The sequence below is a fragment of the Sapajus apella genome, unplaced genomic scaffold, assembly GCF_009761245.1.
Source record: "Sapajus apella isolate SASKATOON/1434 unplaced genomic scaffold, GSC_monkey_1.0 scaffold36, whole genome shotgun sequence".
Taxonomy (NCBI): domain Eukaryota; kingdom Metazoa; phylum Chordata; class Mammalia; order Primates; family Cebidae; genus Sapajus; species Sapajus apella.
The window spans coordinates 16,154,849-16,171,826 of NW_022436976.1; the positions used below are offsets into that span (position 1 = coordinate 16,154,849).

The 16,978-nt window shown below is 37.0% G+C and overlaps 1 protein-coding gene and 1 pseudogene across 9 annotated transcripts in view; both read right to left on the reverse strand.

The window, feature by feature from the left end:
* Positions 1-16,978, reverse strand: part of LRRC7 (leucine rich repeat containing 7) — a 566,189-nt gene that overhangs the window by 199,469 nt on the left and 349,742 nt on the right. The gene's annotated exons all lie outside the window — the stretch shown is intronic.
* On the reverse strand, positions 1,173-4,578 carry LOC116564107 (annotated as a pseudogene).

Here is a 16,978-nt window from a genome sequence, read left to right on the forward strand (position 1 = left end):
GTATGTGATCTTTCTTCACTCAGAAACTATTATTGAGAAAGTATTATGTGCTGATCTGGGGTACGGCAGTGAACAAAACAGATAAAAATTCCTACCTCAAAGGACTTTACATCCAGTAGGGAAGAATTAGAGTAAACAAAATAATAAAATAAAATAACATATTAAAAGGTTACAAGTGCTATGGAGAAAAGTTAAGCAGAAGAGGTAGATAGGGAGAATTCACATAAGGATTTAATTTTTAGTTAGGGTGATCAGGTAAGTCCTCAATGAGAAGATGAAATTTGAGCCAAGGCTAAAAAGAAATGAAGAAGCATGCTAATATGGAGATTCTAAAGCAGGGCCATTTTGCTTGCTTGAAGACATCCTAGGAGACCAGTATGGCTAAAAAAAGAGAGTGAGGGAGGAGTAAAGAGATGATGTAATGGGGAGTTGCATAATATGGGAACTTACAGCACAATGTACAGACTTTGGCTTTGATTCTGAGTAGGATGGGGGTCACTGAAAGGTTTTTATGAAAGATGTCTCTGAAATGATTTGTTTTAAAAGAATATCTGTGATTGCAGGCCTATAAACAGAGTGAGGGGGACAACAGTAGAAGCAGGAAGATCAAATAGGAGGCTAAGGTAGTAAGTCAAATAAGAGGTGATGGTGGCTTGGACCACGTCCATTTTTCTTATTATATGAAGGATGCAGCTGCAAGTGACTGATGAGGAAGACCAGGTAGAGCAGGGTTTTGGGTAGACTGGAAGTTCAGTTTTATGTGCTCAGTTGCAAATTTCTACTCTAGAGCCAACTAGAGATGTTACTCATGCAGTTGTACAAACAAGCCTAGAGATCAGAAAAGACGTCTAGGAAAGACATAATTTGAGCATGGTAGCATAGAGGTGGCTTGTCAGCTCACTGAATTCATTATTGCCTAGGTCAAGTCTTTCCAACTGAGCCAGTTTGCGCATTTACCTATAACAGATGAAGAAAGATACTATTGTGAGGTCTTGAGGATATATGATCATCAAGGGCATAAATGCAGATGAAATGATGTCTAAATGGATATGAAGAATAAATAAAACTGAAAAGTGACTAGGGATGTAGAAGAAAAAAATCAGAAGAGTGTAAAGTCCTGGAAGCCAAGTAAGACTAGTATTTCTAGGTGGCTACTATGACCAATTGTGACAAAAGCCACTGATGATCTGAGAACTGGCCACTTAATTAGACAACATGGAGATTAGTGGTGATTTTGAGATGAGTAGTTTTACAAGTTTTAAGCTTTTGCTAATGCTCTTTCTTCTATTCAATATGCTTTTACCTATTTATCACTCAAAATTATTTATACAATAACAAAAATATATTAATTTCCTATTTTCTCCCAGGTTTTAGGGTTATAAAGATGAAAGGTGTTGTCCCCAGTATTAAGCAGTTCATAATCTTGAGAGAAATTACAAATGAATGATTTCTACCTGATAGGGTATTTGTCATAAAAAATCATATGTGTAGATTGCTAGAGGACAAAGAGAAGAGGTACTTTTTCAGCCTCGGTGGAGGTGGGAATAGAAAACAGAAGGCTTTACTGAAGCTTTACTTTGGAGAAGCAGATGAGGTTAAAGAATCAGGGGAGATGGCCATTTCAGGAGAAAATGTCAAAGAGGTAGGATGGAAGAGATCACGGCCCATTCAAGGACTTGCAGGTTAGTAAGAGTAGTAAGAATTAATGTAAGAAGAAATACGAAAAATAGTAGAAAATAAGAAATAATATGTAGGTAGACACTAGATCATGAGGTCATCTCCTGTATCAAGCCAAGGAATTTGAGTTTTAGCTTGAAGGCAATGGAAGGCTTTAAGTTTCAGGTAGGAAAAAGATACGAGGTTTTTATTTTAGAAAGCTTACATCAGCAGCTTGGAATGATGTGGGGAATGGGGAGAAGATGTGCTAGCCCTAAGGCCAGATAACAGACTGTCTTGAAATTCATGTGGGATATAATTGGGGCCAGAAATAAGGCAATGGCAATATGAATAATGTGGTGGCAGATAGGAGAGATGCTTTGGCGAAAGACATGACTTGATTTATGATGATGACTGGATGTCAGAAGTAAAGGAGAGGACAAATTAAAAGATAGTCTCTCAGTTGAATAAGAGTGTAAGAATATTATAATGGAATAAATCTAAGGTGGAGATAGGTTGAATGTAATGTATTGTATTTTAAATACTACATTGGCTTTGAGGTGAATGCAAGATATATTAGGAAAAAATGTGTGTGTGTGTGTTTGTGTGTTATCTGTGTCTGGAGCTGAGGCAAAAAGTCTTCACTGGAAATAGATTCAGGAATAGAATCTTCTTATCTACTCTACCGGAAAAGGAACTCTCCCTTTTAACCCACATTCCATTTTCTTCCTTTTGCATGATTTACTTGGAGTTTACCACACACTTTCATGAATTGTCAGATTTTTCAAATCTATCAGCCTCCTTTCTCCACCTAGATCTTAAAATACGTTTTAAGATGCCCAGAACATCTTGTGTGGGACCACCAGCAGTCCAAAGATGGTTGTAAAATCTTGACAAATGCTTGTAAGAACATCTGCTACACCTCTCACTAAATGTATACCACTAAATAAGCGCTTCTAGGGAAAGGGGATTGGGTAATAGGTGGGCCCCATGAAGAGAGAATTAGATTGTCTTCTGAGCCTGGGAATATGAAGTGGCAGATTCTCTCAAACCTTACTCTGAGACCACATATCCAACAAACAAACAATGAGCACCAAAGTATTGGGGGCTCAGGTGAAGGATCAAGTGGCCAAGTGTGGCAAGTGAATAAGAAATGCTCATAGGAACAGTAGGGACACTTGCATTTGACTTGACCATATAGTTCTGGACAACATGTATTCTAGTGAGAACCATAATGAGCTAAAGACTAGAAGCCCGTCAGCAATTTCTGGGATTCTATAAATTCTGCAGTTCTCATTGATGTCCAAGGAAGGTTTGATATAAAACCGAGAATAGATTTTTTTGCCAGCCCTGTGGTGGAGGCCCAAGACAAAACTAATTTTATTAAAAGAAGAACTGAGTGATGTTTTATGCCTGTGTCTTAAAAAATATTTTATTAGTAATAGGACTTATCTTTTTAAAGGCTAAATATTAATGATCTCTTAAATCCCTGGTATAATAGTGTTTCCAGACTTCTAAACACACTGATTATTCAATTTAGACCTACTAAAAATTGTCAATGTTTATTTTCCAAAACAGAGCAGGCCCAAATCTGACACTGTTTTGTTTTTTTTTTTAAGTGGTTCTGGGTTTAACTGGGGTCAAAGGGTGCTGCACAGTTGCTCAGGGGCCCCACAGCTAGGCGGCACGAGTGTTTGCTTTTGCGCAACAGAGGAGCGTGGCCCAACGAGAAACAACTGTGGGCCCTCGCATCTGCCTCCAGGACCTGAGGGTCACGGGGCGGCTCTGCTGACCAGGCCTTCTCTTTGGAACACCCCTCCCACCACACTGCCCTGGGTCTGGGAGCCTGCCACCCCTGCTGAAGTCAATTCCTTAAGGGAGAGTCTGGGGATGGACTGGCAGTGGGGACCCCTGGGCCCCCAATCTGGAAGGACTCCCTCCCAGTCATTTTGGGAACAATAAATATTGTGCAAAGGCGGCAGGGAGTGGAGGGTTTGGCCACTGGCGACTGGCAGCCGGGAAGCCAGAGGGCCCAGCCGCCATGCCCCGCCCCGAGGCCAGGCCTGAGCTCCCTACCCTCACTCCGAGCGGAGAACGATGTGGATGTCGGAATCCGAGAACACTGTCCCGCTCGTCTCCCCAGTCTGCAGTACAAACAAGGCGTCTTCAAATGGCTTCTGCATCTGACCTTTGCTGAAAGCACCCAGGTCTCCCCTGGCCTTGGCCGAGCTGCAGTCGCTGAATTGTGAGGGCAGAGACTCAAAGTCCTCCTCTCCCGACTTGATTTTCTGGATGTAGCCGCTGATCAGCTCCAGGGCCTCCTCCTTGGTCCAGGTGATCTGCCGCGGGGATGAGGGCCTTGACTGGCTGTGCTCCCCCAGCAGGTGTGAGCAGCAGACCCTGGCGGGCTCCCCCTGCCCGTTTTTGCCGCCACTCCTGCTGTTGTCGCTGGGTCGCTCCCACTGCTGACGTTAGCGATGTGGTTGAAGTAGGACACTCGGCCTGAGCTGCGGCTTCGGCGCTTCTCCCAGCTGGGCGGCGGCTTCTCCTCGTCCGCCATCTTCCCTCTTTGCATTCTTGTTTTTGTAAATAAAGTTTTATTGGAACACAGCCATATTTATTTGCTAATGTATCTAGCAAATACATTTGGCTGCTTTTGAATTACAACCACGGAACTGAGTAGGTGACTGCAGAGCCTGAAACATTTCCTATGTCTGAGGGCCTGGTGGCACTCAGACCGCTCTCTACTCGCTAGATATTGTCTGGCCAAGACAATGTATATAAAAAAATTATTTCTTACCTTTATAGTAGTGTAGTTTAAATTGATCGATTCATTTTGTGGGAAGAAAGGTACACTCTGTCCCACCTCTAAGTCTTTTTTCTTTTTTTTTTTTTTGAGACGGAGTTTCACTCTTGTCTCCCACGCTGAAGTGCAATGGGGCGATCTCGGCTCACTGCAACCTCCGCCTCCCAGGTTTAAGCAATTCTCCTGCCTCAGCCTCCCAAGTAGCTGGATTACAGGCACCTGCCACCATGTGCCCAGCTATTTGTATTTTTAGTAGAGATGGCGTTTTGCCACGTTGGCCGGGCTGGTCTCAAACTCCTGATCTCAGGTGATCCACCCACCTCGGCCTCCCAAAGACCTGGGATTGCAGGTGTGAGCCACGGCGCCCGGCCAAGTCTTTTTTTCTATTGCTTTTGAAACCTTTGGTTTATAACTTCATGCTCTGGAAACTATATTTTAAAATTTATAATATAGCTTCCTACTATTCCTTTGACATTCTTTTGAATGGGCAACAATTCTTTTCTTTTGCTGGTTCCGGGGGAAAGAAAAGCTTTCCCACGGGGTTTTATAGCCCATTTCCTGAAGTTTATTTTATTTAAAATACCATTTGTTTCATTTTAATTTTATCTCATTTTATTTATGACCCTAGTTTCTATCAGTTTTTAATTATCACTATAGTTTCATTCTGCCATTACATTTTCCATTTTTGAAGTCTTTTACTGTTTCCCTACATTTTATACCTTTAAAAATATTATATTCTTATTTCCACTTTTAGAGATGTGATTAAGTATTATTTGTTATATTTTACTTTTCTAAGTTTGACTGTCCTCACTTACCCACAAGATTTTAGACAGTCCATAACACAGTCTATTACTTTTCTTGTTCATGTGCCAGTTGCTAAACTATAATCATTCTGTCAAACTGTCCAAAAAATGTTCCTTTTCGATGAACATATGAACAGGGTTTTAATTTCATGAGCAAACAAACAAGTATTTTATTTTTCTCAGAAAAATAAAATGGAACTCATGGTATTTTTATGTTAATGCTCTTTGTGAGCAATCATTCATTCATTTCCATAATGTGCTTCTTTATGGTAGGTGCCCTGTGGGCACTTGTTACAAAGATTCCAGCGACACAGGGTTTCTCAACCTCAGCACTACTGACATTTTGGACTGGTTAATTCTTTGGCATAGATGGCTATTGTGTGCATTGTAAGATGTTTAGCACATCCTACACAGCTTCTACTCTGAACGGCTTATTTTCTAAATGGGAACGACCTTTAAATGAATAATTACTTCATAGAGTGATAAGTGCCACGATAAATGTATGTATAAATTGCTATAGGGACACAGAAGAAGGAATAACTAACAGTTCAGTAATTAGGAATAATTTTAAGAAGTGACATTTGGGCTGGGTTTTAGAGAAACTTGTAAAAGTCCGTACTTGCAAATGTAAAAAGAAATAATGAAAATACTGAAAGAGTATTTCTAAAGTTGAGATATAATCAACTGATTTTTTTTGAGATTGTAGCTTGAGACAGTGTTATGCACATAATATTATATATGTAATACATCCTCAAAGGCTGTAAAAGATTTTGGTCCAAAGTCAATAAGTTCTAAAAATTCCCATTAGAGTATGTTGCAGGAAAGACTATTGTCCTACCCTCATGACTGGAAAAGAAAACTTCTGGGATGTAGTGTTTCTCAACCTTGGCATAACTAACATTTTGTATGGGATACTTGTTTGTTGTGGGGGACTATCTTGTGCATTCTAAGATGTTTAGTAGCATCCAGTATACCCACCAGATATCAGTAGCACCCTTCACTTGTCACCATCAGAATGTCTCCAGACATTGTCAAATATCTCCTCTCTTTACTGATTGTCAGAAAAGTGAGCATCTTACCTCCATGTGTTACCTCCTTACTCTACTAGGTGGGTTCCCACGTGGTTTTCCCTTAGCTATGCAAACTAGCCTACTTGAGAAATGCACTCATTGGCTCTACTCCTTCTTTGTGAAAGCAAGCATGTGTAGGTCTGGAGCCTGTCTCCCTCTTCCAACATGGAAGTCCATCAGTCTGATTTCCCTATAAAAACAGCTGAACTTGAAGATATGATTACTACCGTAGGTCAGGGAGCAAATACTAGGACTTGATCACAAGTTTGGCACACATTCTCCATCAGTAATGCTAACAATTTGAATTTCATCCCTCTGAATCAAATATCTTGCTGATTATTTAGACTCATTTGCAGGTTAACTTAGTTATCTTAAGGCGAAAGTTCTAATGAAAATGGATGTATTAAATAATATTTACCAATCTATAGTCACATTATATGTGTAAAATTGTTAAAATGTGTACAATTTCTAAATCATTACTTTTATTATTGCTGTTTCTCTTGCCTGCAATGTTCTTCCTGTAAATCTTTTCATAGTCCCTTTTCCTCGTCTCAGCTCATGTTAGTCCATTTTCCACCAACCAAAATTAACTATCCTTCCTGCCTTCATTTTATGTATTACCCTATTTATTTTCTTATTAACACCACTGAAAATATCTTAGTTTTTATTTGTTTAGTTGTTGTTCCCCCCCCGCCCCCGCTAGATTTAAAGTCCATGAGAGAAAGTAACTTGCCAATGTTATTCACAACATAAATAGCTTCTCAGCTGGTGATGGTTAAATGAGGACACTCACACAGGCATGAACAAATGATTCTCTACCAGTAAGAAGTTGGAATTCTAGAATATTTACAAAGAGAAACCACTCAATTTCTATCAGACATCTATAATTAATTGATAGTTGCCAAGGAGGCAGCTACAATTAATTAACAGCGGTCAAGAAGAAATCCGGATAGGCCTGTTTTAATGGATACTATAATGAACATACATTAGGTCACTTATTGTGAAATATGCATGGCAGCTAAAGGCAGATAAGGACAAAGTGCACCAAACTCTGTATGTTCGAACCTTGTGTTAACTTCCTGACATTTCCAATAATAGATTAAAAAAAAATTCAAATAATAAATAAAAGAAATATTAAGTGAGATGTTTAGGTGGTTTTAACCTCTCTGAATATCTGAAAAGCAACAACAAAACTATATACATTTATAGTAGTTAAGACCATGGACCCTGGACTCAGACTACCTGGGTCTGAATCCTGGTTCCATCACTCACTAGCTGTTTGACTTTGAACAAGCTAAATAACATCTTTGAACCTCAGTTTTGTCATCTATAATGTAAGAATGATAATAAAAATACCTAAGTTATAGGGTTATTATTATGATTAAAATAGTTACTATATAGGTAAACCATGTAAATAGTACCTGACGCATAGTAAATACTCTCTGTGTTAGCTACTAAAATACTTAGGGAAAACTTTCAGAGTTTGAAAAAGCTTTAGAGATTGTCTGAGAAAGTGTTTTCTAAAGTCTTTTAAAGGATTTATAGGTGTTGCATGATTTTTAAAACATTTCAGATGGGCAGTACATTTTGGCAAATCTTGCTGAAAAAAATGTTAGACTTCTTATTGGCAGGACTTCTCAGACAAAATATACAAATGTTCATTGTGAATCTCTAACAGATGGAAATAGTTTAGACTATTTCCTGTTATGTAACCAAGGAACTTTTTTCTTTTTTTCTTTCTTGCTGGACATTTCTTAGACTAGAAGCATAGTTTACCAGAGGTTTTTCTACCAAAACTTCATTTTGCAGAGGATACATTTTGTGTATCTCAGTCTATGAAATCATAGACATACTTAGTTTGTGAAAACACAGGCCTAGGTATATTTAAGTAGGTTATTATGAGTTTTTAAATTAGATTAGATCATCCTGATTTGTCTGCTTGAAAGTCTGACCTGTTAGCCTCTGTACCTCTGCTCCCAATATTCACTTCAGGTTCTCCTTGCATATATGATTATTTTGGAAATAGTTCTCTGGCTCAGTGTCACATTCTTCTTAAAGATGATGTGTTTTTGCCATTTGGCCTTATGCACTGTAACCTCAGCAAAGGGAGAGACTTCCTTCTTACTAGAGGAGAACTGGTGACTTGCTCCATATCACACAAAATCATTGACAGTGACACAGGATCTTCATCTCTTTTTCCCAGAACTGGCCATCCATCTGAATCTGGCCTGTTTTGTCTGGCTTGACCATTGCTTAAACATGAATGTTTTTATTTTAAAAAATGTGCTCTACAGTTCACTATATTCTATGCCACAAGTCAGCAAACATTCTCTGCAAAGGGCCACAATGCAAATGTTTCAGGCTCTGCAGTCCATATGGTCTCTATCTCAATTACTCAATTCTGATATTGTAATATAAAAAGCCATAGATGATACATTAACAAATAGACACTGTTTTGTTCCAACAAAGCTTTATTTACAAAAGCAGACATACCAGATTTGGACAAGACATAGTCTCTCAACCCTGGTCTATACTTGTTCTTAAAGTCTAAGAATATTTAAGTTTTCAAACCCTTGAATATAGATAGATAAATTAAGGATTGAGAATATTTATCATTATAAAATTGCCACTAGATAACTATTTATGTTTATATATTGTTTGAAATACTTATTTCAAATAATGAGGAACACTGCTGGAATCCAGGGACATTTGCTCTCAATGCTGTCATTTTGGTTGTAGTTATTAAAATTAAGTCCTTCCTATCATGCTATCACTTTACAGCATTTATCCAATTGCAAAGCTGGAAAAGATTCCAGTTGAAGCAGTGATGGAATTTATGCAATATTTTGGTACGTCTGTCACTTTGATAAAATTGTACAATCTATTATTTTCTTTCTATCAGATTCAGAGGTTTTATCTATTTAATTGTACGATATCCTCTGAAGCCACATAAATTTGGCTGGAATGTTGTTTTCCCATAAATTCCCAGTGCAGTAACTTGGATTTGCTGACTCAGGATTCTGCAAATTTTTGGCATGGGCTTATGAATTCTGGTTTTTAATTTGTTTTCAAATGTTCTCACTCTTCCCAATTACTGGCTATTCATGGCACAAGGACAGAAAAACATCTCTCAGTTGTTGCTGTCTGATGTCCCTCTCTTATTGAAACTTTAAAAAACAATTTTTTCATTTTGCTTAGTCTGTGTCCCATGTTTAATGGATATTTGCATTTTATGATTTAGACCTGCCAATTTTATCACATAATCATGTCCTTCTTTTGTTATTAATTCATCTCTTTGAATAAGCGGCATATTACAAAATTTTAGAAATAAATTGCTCTTTACAGCACAGTTACTGAAGACTGCAAGGCCCAGGAATTCGTATTCTTTAAAAATGCAAACTCAGGCTGGGCGCAATGGCTCACACCTGTAATCCCAGCACTTTGGGAGGCTGAGGTGGGTGGATCACCTGAGCTCAGGAGTTTGAGACCAGCCTGGCCAACATGGTGAAACGCTGTCTCTACTTAAAATACAAAAAATTAGACAGGCATGGTGGTGGACGCCTGTAATCTCAGCTACTTGGGAGGCTAAGGCAGGAGCATCACTTCAACTCAGGAGGAGGAGGTTGCAGTGAGCTGAGATTGTACCACTGCACTTCAATCTGGGCAACAAGGATGAAACTCGGTTTCTCTCTCTCTCTCTCTCTCTCTCTCTCTCTCTCACACACACACACACACACACACACACACACACACACACACAAAAGCAAACTTCAGGAACACCTCATTATGAGGAAGCATAACTTATTGTTGTTATAAACCAGGAAATATTAAATTCCTAGTGTCTGACGGCAGATGAAACATAATTTCTATAATCAAATGTTTTATATAAAACATTTTCTTTAGTTAATACTATATCTTAAACCAATGTCACAGCTGTGATTTTGATGTACTTTTCAGCATTTCAACTCAACGTCCCCCAAGAACAACAACAAAAAGCCAAACTGGCTTCTGGCATCTTCCAAAAGGATATGTGACCAAATTAAACATCTATTATTTTGTAAAAGAATATTTGGAAGACCTAATTTTTGAGACCAGTTTGTTAATGTTTATCAGTTAAGGTATTCCTCCTTGCACTATTTAAATTATTAGGATAAACATTGAAAATACACATTTTGCATTAAGCTGTCACGTATTTTGAGTATTTCCTTAGCAATTTTTTTTCCTTTTAGATATTCAACATTGAACAGTTTAGGTTAATCTTATGATATCTTATTGAAAAAGTTTTCTTTCCTATAATTATCTCTAATTTAATGCACAATACAAAAAAAAAAAAGATTCTGTACAATGAAATAACCTCATGAGTAACCATTTAAGAATACATCTTGTTTGTATAGCAAGGGGTACTTGTTAAAGAAAATAGAATGATTAAATTGTAAAATTGTACCTTACTAACAGCAACTGGCTATAGGACAAATATTGCACTACTGCTTTAAATGAAGGGTCTAATTAGATGGAGGAGAAGCCTGAATTTCCTTACTCTCCATATAGTCTTCTTGAGTTTATAACCAGAACCAATTATTCATTCATGCTGTACACGAATTTTCTACTGACTGAAAATTATTGTGCAATCCTAACTAATGATAACACAGCAAAGATATAATCATGCTTGACAGGCCTTTTGAGCTCTTTGTAGGGGAAAAGGTACCTTCTCAGCAAGAACAATGACATTAATTCTGGGGGATGCTACTATGCCAAAGCTGAAGATCCTAGAATGCATGCAACAGTCCAATCAAAAGGTTATGTGAAACATAATCAGTTACTAATATGCACATTTTCATTAGAACATATTGCAACCTACATTATATGCTCATGAAGGGATGTTGAATGCTACTGAAAAAATCGTTCAGCCAAGTTAAGCTGTTTTAGAACTCTTAAAGATAACTCTTAAAGTTTCTTCTCTAAAAGATTCCTTTAATACATGCATATGTATGTATGCATATAAAAGGACACACAGACAAGTACGTCAGGCTCATTGTTTTCTGGCTACATTTCATTGAAAAAGTTATTACTTGTTATATTGGGCTTTCTGAATATTAATATTTATGTACAATCATTGCTCAGTGCCCTTGGGGAAATTGGCTCCATGACCTTCATGGATATAAAAAAATTCACTGAGGCTCCAGTTCTTGCAAAATGGTATAGTAGTTGCACATAACCTACACACATCCTCCTGTGCACTTTAACTCTAGGTTACTTGAAATACCTAATACAATGTAAACACCTAATATAATGTAAATGTTTTGTAAAGAGTTGTTATACTGTATTGTTTTCTAAATTGTATTTTTAAAATTGTTGTAGTTACTTATTAGTATTATTTCAAATATTTTCCATCTGCAGGGATCTGACTGTACTTTTACACAGTTTGGCCTTAGATTGTTGATACCCTAACTGGTGTATCATATAGGCATAACTCCATGACTAAGCTGTCAGAGAATTTGAACGTTAGAGACTAAGGACCTTGAAAAGTAATCTGCCAAAGTAGCCATGGCTATTTCCCATGCAACTACCTTACTTATTTGCCAGCAGAACCTGCCCTGCATCAGAGACTAGAAATGTCATATAGTCACTATCCAAATTTCTTTTGCAGCTAGGACATGAACTTATGACCCAGTTCTGGCCACTGGAACCGGTAAAGGACTCTGCTGGAGGAGATTCTGAGAAAGAGTTTCCTCCTTGATTTAAGAGGGAGGAAAGCATGCAAATAAAATAAACAATAAGATACCATCTCACACCAGTCAGAATGTCTATTATTAAGTCAAAAAATAACAGATGCTGGTGAGGTTTTGGAGAAAAGTGAACACTTAAACACTGTTGATGGAAATGTAAATAGTTTAGTCATTGTGGAAAGCAGTTTGACGATTTCTCAAAGAACTTAAAACAAAATGACCATTTGATCTAGCAATCCCATTGTTGGGTGTATACCCAAAGGAATATAAATCATTCTACCATAAAGACATATGCATGCGTATTTTCATCAGAGCACTATTTACAATAGCAAAGACATGGAATCAACCTAAATGCCCATCAATAGTAAATTGAATAAAGTCTACCACTGAGGACATGATCACATTGTTTTTTATGGCAACTATGTAATATTCTATGATGTGCATGTAGAATATTAAATATGTAATAATGTAAAATAATAAAAAAGAATGAGATCATGTCCTTTGCAGCAACGGAGATGGAGCTGGAGGGCATTATCTTAAGTGAAGTAATGTAGGCACAGAAAACGAAATACCGCATATTCTCACTTATAAATGGGAACTAAATATTGAGTATATAGGGACGCAAAAAAGGAAACAGATACCAGGGCCGACTCAAGGGTTGTGGGTGGGAGGAGGGTGAAGACAGAAAAACCACTTATTGATATGATGCTCATTACCTGGGTGACAAAATAATCTGTACACCAAACCCTTGTGACATGTAATTTACTTATATAACAAACCTGCACATGTTCCCCTTAACCTAAATAAAGTTTGGAAAATGTAAAAAAAAAAAGATCAGGAGAGAGTACATTTAAATAATTTTAAAGTAAATAGAACATATATAACAATATATTCACATTATTTTTTATATTACTCAAAAGACTAAAAAAGGAAATTTGTATAAATCATTTAGGATTCAGAGTACTCTTTATGTTTTTTCCTTCCTACATTTGATTTTCCAATACTCTAGCTTTCCATTTTCTTATTTTTTTCATCAATTATTCTATCGATATCAGAGTCATTTCCAATGTTTATAATTTCTGAATTCAGAAACCATGTCTATGATTCTACCTGCACTGTTTTACTTTTAATTAGTTCAGAATTAAGTATGTTGACATTTTTCACATTTGTATTCCTTTTTTATATTTACTATATCTTTCCAAAAATTACTTAAAAATTATTTTTCTGTAAGTTGTTTCTTCTTAATAGAGCATTGAACTCAACTTGTTTCTGACTCAACACTGTTATTTCTTCTACGTAAAGTATTCCCAGAGATGCTTCTCTTACAATTTGAATGCTAAAACCTATATTACTGGTATATTTGTGAATAGTGTCTATCAGTACATTGGAATAAAATGAGATTTTATTTAATAATTGAAATTTTGTGTACTTTAAGCTGCATACATTCATTTTCAATAGCTACTTTAAAAAATTATACTTCAAATTCTGGGATACATGTGCAGAACATACAGGTTTTTTACATAGGTATATATTTGCCATGGTCATTTGCTGCACCCATCAACCCATCATCTAAATTAGGTATTTCTCCTAATGCTATCTGTCCCCTAAACCCACAGACCTGGTGTGTGATGTTCCCCTCTTTGTGCCCATGTGTTCTCATTGTTCAACTCCCACTTATGAGTGAGAACACGTGGTGTTTGGTTTTCTGTTCCTGTGTGAGTTTGCTGAGAATGATGGCTTCCAGCTTCATCCATGTCCCTGCAAAGGACGTGAACTCATCCTTTTCATGGCTGCATAGTATTCCATGGTGTATATGTGCCGCATTTTCTTTATCCAGTCTATCGTTGATGGGTATCTGGGGGGTTCGAAGTCTTTACTATTATGAACAGTGCTGCAATAAACACACATGTGCATGTGTCTTTATAGTAGCATGATTTATAATCCTTTGGGTATATACTCAGTACTGGGATTGCTGGGTCAAATGGTATTTCTGGTTCTAGATCCTTGAGGAATCACCACACTGTCTTCCACAATGGTTGAACTAATTTACACTGCCAGCAACAGTATAAAAGCATTCCTATTTCTCTACATCCTCTCCAGCATCTGTTGTTTCCTGACTTTTTAATGGTTGCCATTCTAAATGGCATGAGATGGTATCTCATTGTGCTTTTGATTTGTATTTCCCTAATGACCAGTGATAATGAGCTTTTTTTCATAGGTTTTCTGGCAGCATAAATGTCTTTTTTTGAGAAGTGTCTGTTCATATCCTTCATCCACTTTCTGATGGGGTTGTTTGCTTATTTCTTGTAAACCTGTATAAGTTCTTTCAGATTCTGGATATTAGCCCTTTGTCAGACGAATAGATTGCAAAAATTTTCTCCCATTCTGTAGGTTGTTTGTTCACTGTAATGATTGTTTCTTTTGCTGTGCAGAAACTCTTTAACTTAATTAGATCCCATTTGTCAATTTTGGCTTTGTTGTAATTGCTTTTGGTGTTTTAATCATGAAGCCTTTGTCCATGCTTATGTCCTGAATGATATCACCTAGGTTTTCTTTTATGGTTTTTTGGGTTTTAATCCTTTAATTTAAGTCTTTAATACATTTAAGTCTTTAATCCATCTTGAGATAATTTTTGTATAAGGTGTAAGGAAGGAATACAGTTTCAGTTTTCTGTATATGGCTAGCCAGTTTTTCCAACACCATTTATTAAATAGGAAATCCTTTCCCCATTGCTTGTTTTTGTCAGGTTTGTCAAAGATCAGATGGTTGTAGATGTGTGGTGTTATTTCTGAGGCCTCTGTTCTGTTCCATTGATCTATGTATCTGTTTTGGTACCAGTGCTATGCTGTTTAAGTTACTGTAGCATTGTAGTATAGTTTAAAGTCAGGTAGCGTGATTCCTTCAGCTTTGTATTTTTTTTGCTTAGAATTATCTTGGCTATATGGGCTCTTTTGTGGTTCCATATTAAATATAAAGTAGTTTTTTGTAATTCCGTGAGGAAAGTCAATGGTAGCTTGATGGGAATAGCATTGGATCTATAAATTACTTTGGATAGTATGGCCATTTTCATGATATTGATTCTTCCTATCCATGAGTATGGAATGTTTCTCCATTTGTTTGTGTCTTCCCTTATTTCCTTGAGCAGTGTTTTTATTCTCCTTGAAGAAGTCCTTCACATCCCTTGTAAGTTGTTTTCCTAGGTATTCTATTCCCTTTGCAGCAATTGTGAACGGGAGTTTGCTCATGATTTGACTCTCTATTATTGGTGTATAGGAATGCTTGTGATTTGTGCACATTGATTTTGTATCCTGAGACTTTGCTGAAGTTGCTTATCAGCTTAAGAAGTTTTTGGGCTGAGACAACGGGGTTTTCTAAATACACAATCATGTCATTTGCAAACAGAGACAATTTGACTTCCTCTCTTCCTATTTGAATACCCTTTCTTCTTTCTCTTGCCTGATTGCCCTGGCCAGAACTTCCAATATTAGGTTGAATAGGAGTTGTGAGAGAGGGCATCCTTGTCTTGTGCTGGTTTTCAAAGGGAATGCTCCCAGCTTTTGTCCAGTTAGTATGATATTGGCTGTGGGTTGGTCATAAATAGTTCTTATTATTTTGAGATATGTTCCATCAATACCTAGTTCATTGAGTGTTTTTAGCATGAAAAAGTGTTGAACTTTATTTAAGGCCTTCTCTGCATCTATTGAGATAATCATGTGGTTTTTGCCATTGATTCTGTTTATGTGATGGATTATGTTTATTGATTTGTGTATGTTGAACCAGCCTTGCATCCCAGGGATGAAGCCGATTTGATCGTGGTGGATAAGTTTTTTGATGTGCTGCTGGATTCTGTTTGCCAGTATTTCATTGAGGATTTTTGCATCAATGTTTATCAGGAATATTGGCCTCAAATTTTCTTTTTTTGTTATGTCTCTGTCAGGTTTTAGTATCAGGATTAGGCCTCATATAATGAGTTAGGGAGGAGTTCCTCTTTTTCTATTGTTTGGAATAGTTTCGGAAGGAATGGTACCAGCTCCTCTTTGTACCTCTGGGAGAATTCGGCTGTGAATTTATCTGGTCCTGGGCTTTTTTTTGGTTGATAGTCTATTAATTACTGCCTCGTTTCAGAATTTTTTACTGGTCTATTCAGGGATTCATCTTCTTCCTGGTTTAGTCTTGGGAGGGTGTATGTGTCTAGGACTTTGCCCATTTCTTCTAGATTTTCTAGTTTAATTGAGTAGAGGTGTATATAGTATTCTCTGATGGTAGTTTGTATTTCTGTGGGATTAGTGGCAATCTCCTCTTTTCCTTTTTTTGTTGTGTCTATTTGATTCTTCTCTCTTTTCTTCTTTATTAGTCTGGCTAGTGGTCTATCTATTTTGTTAATCTTTTCAAAAACCAGCTCCTGTATTCATTTATTTTTGAAGCATTTTCTACATCTGTATCTCCTTTAGTTCTGCTCTGATCTTAGTTATTTCTTGTCTTCTGCTAGCTTTTGAATTTGTTTGCTCTTGCTTCTCTAGTTCTTTTAATTGTGATGTTAGGGTGTTGATTTTCGATCTTTCCCCCTTTCTCCTGTGGGCATTTAGTGCTATAAATTTCCCTCTAAACACTGCTTTTCCAGAGATTCTGGTACATTGTATTTTGGTTCTCATTGGCTTCAAATAACTTATTTATTTCTGCCTTAATTTCATTATTTATCCAGTAGTCATTCAGGAAAACAGGTTATTCAGTTTCCAAGTCGTTGTGCAGTTTTGAGTGAATGTCTTAATCCTGAGTTCTAATTTGATTGCACTGTGATCTGAGAGAGTGTGTTGTTATGATTTCTATTCTCTTGCATTTGCTAAGAAGTATTATACTTCCAATTATGTGGTTGATTTTACAATGAGTGCTATGTGGTGCTGAGAAGAATGTATATTC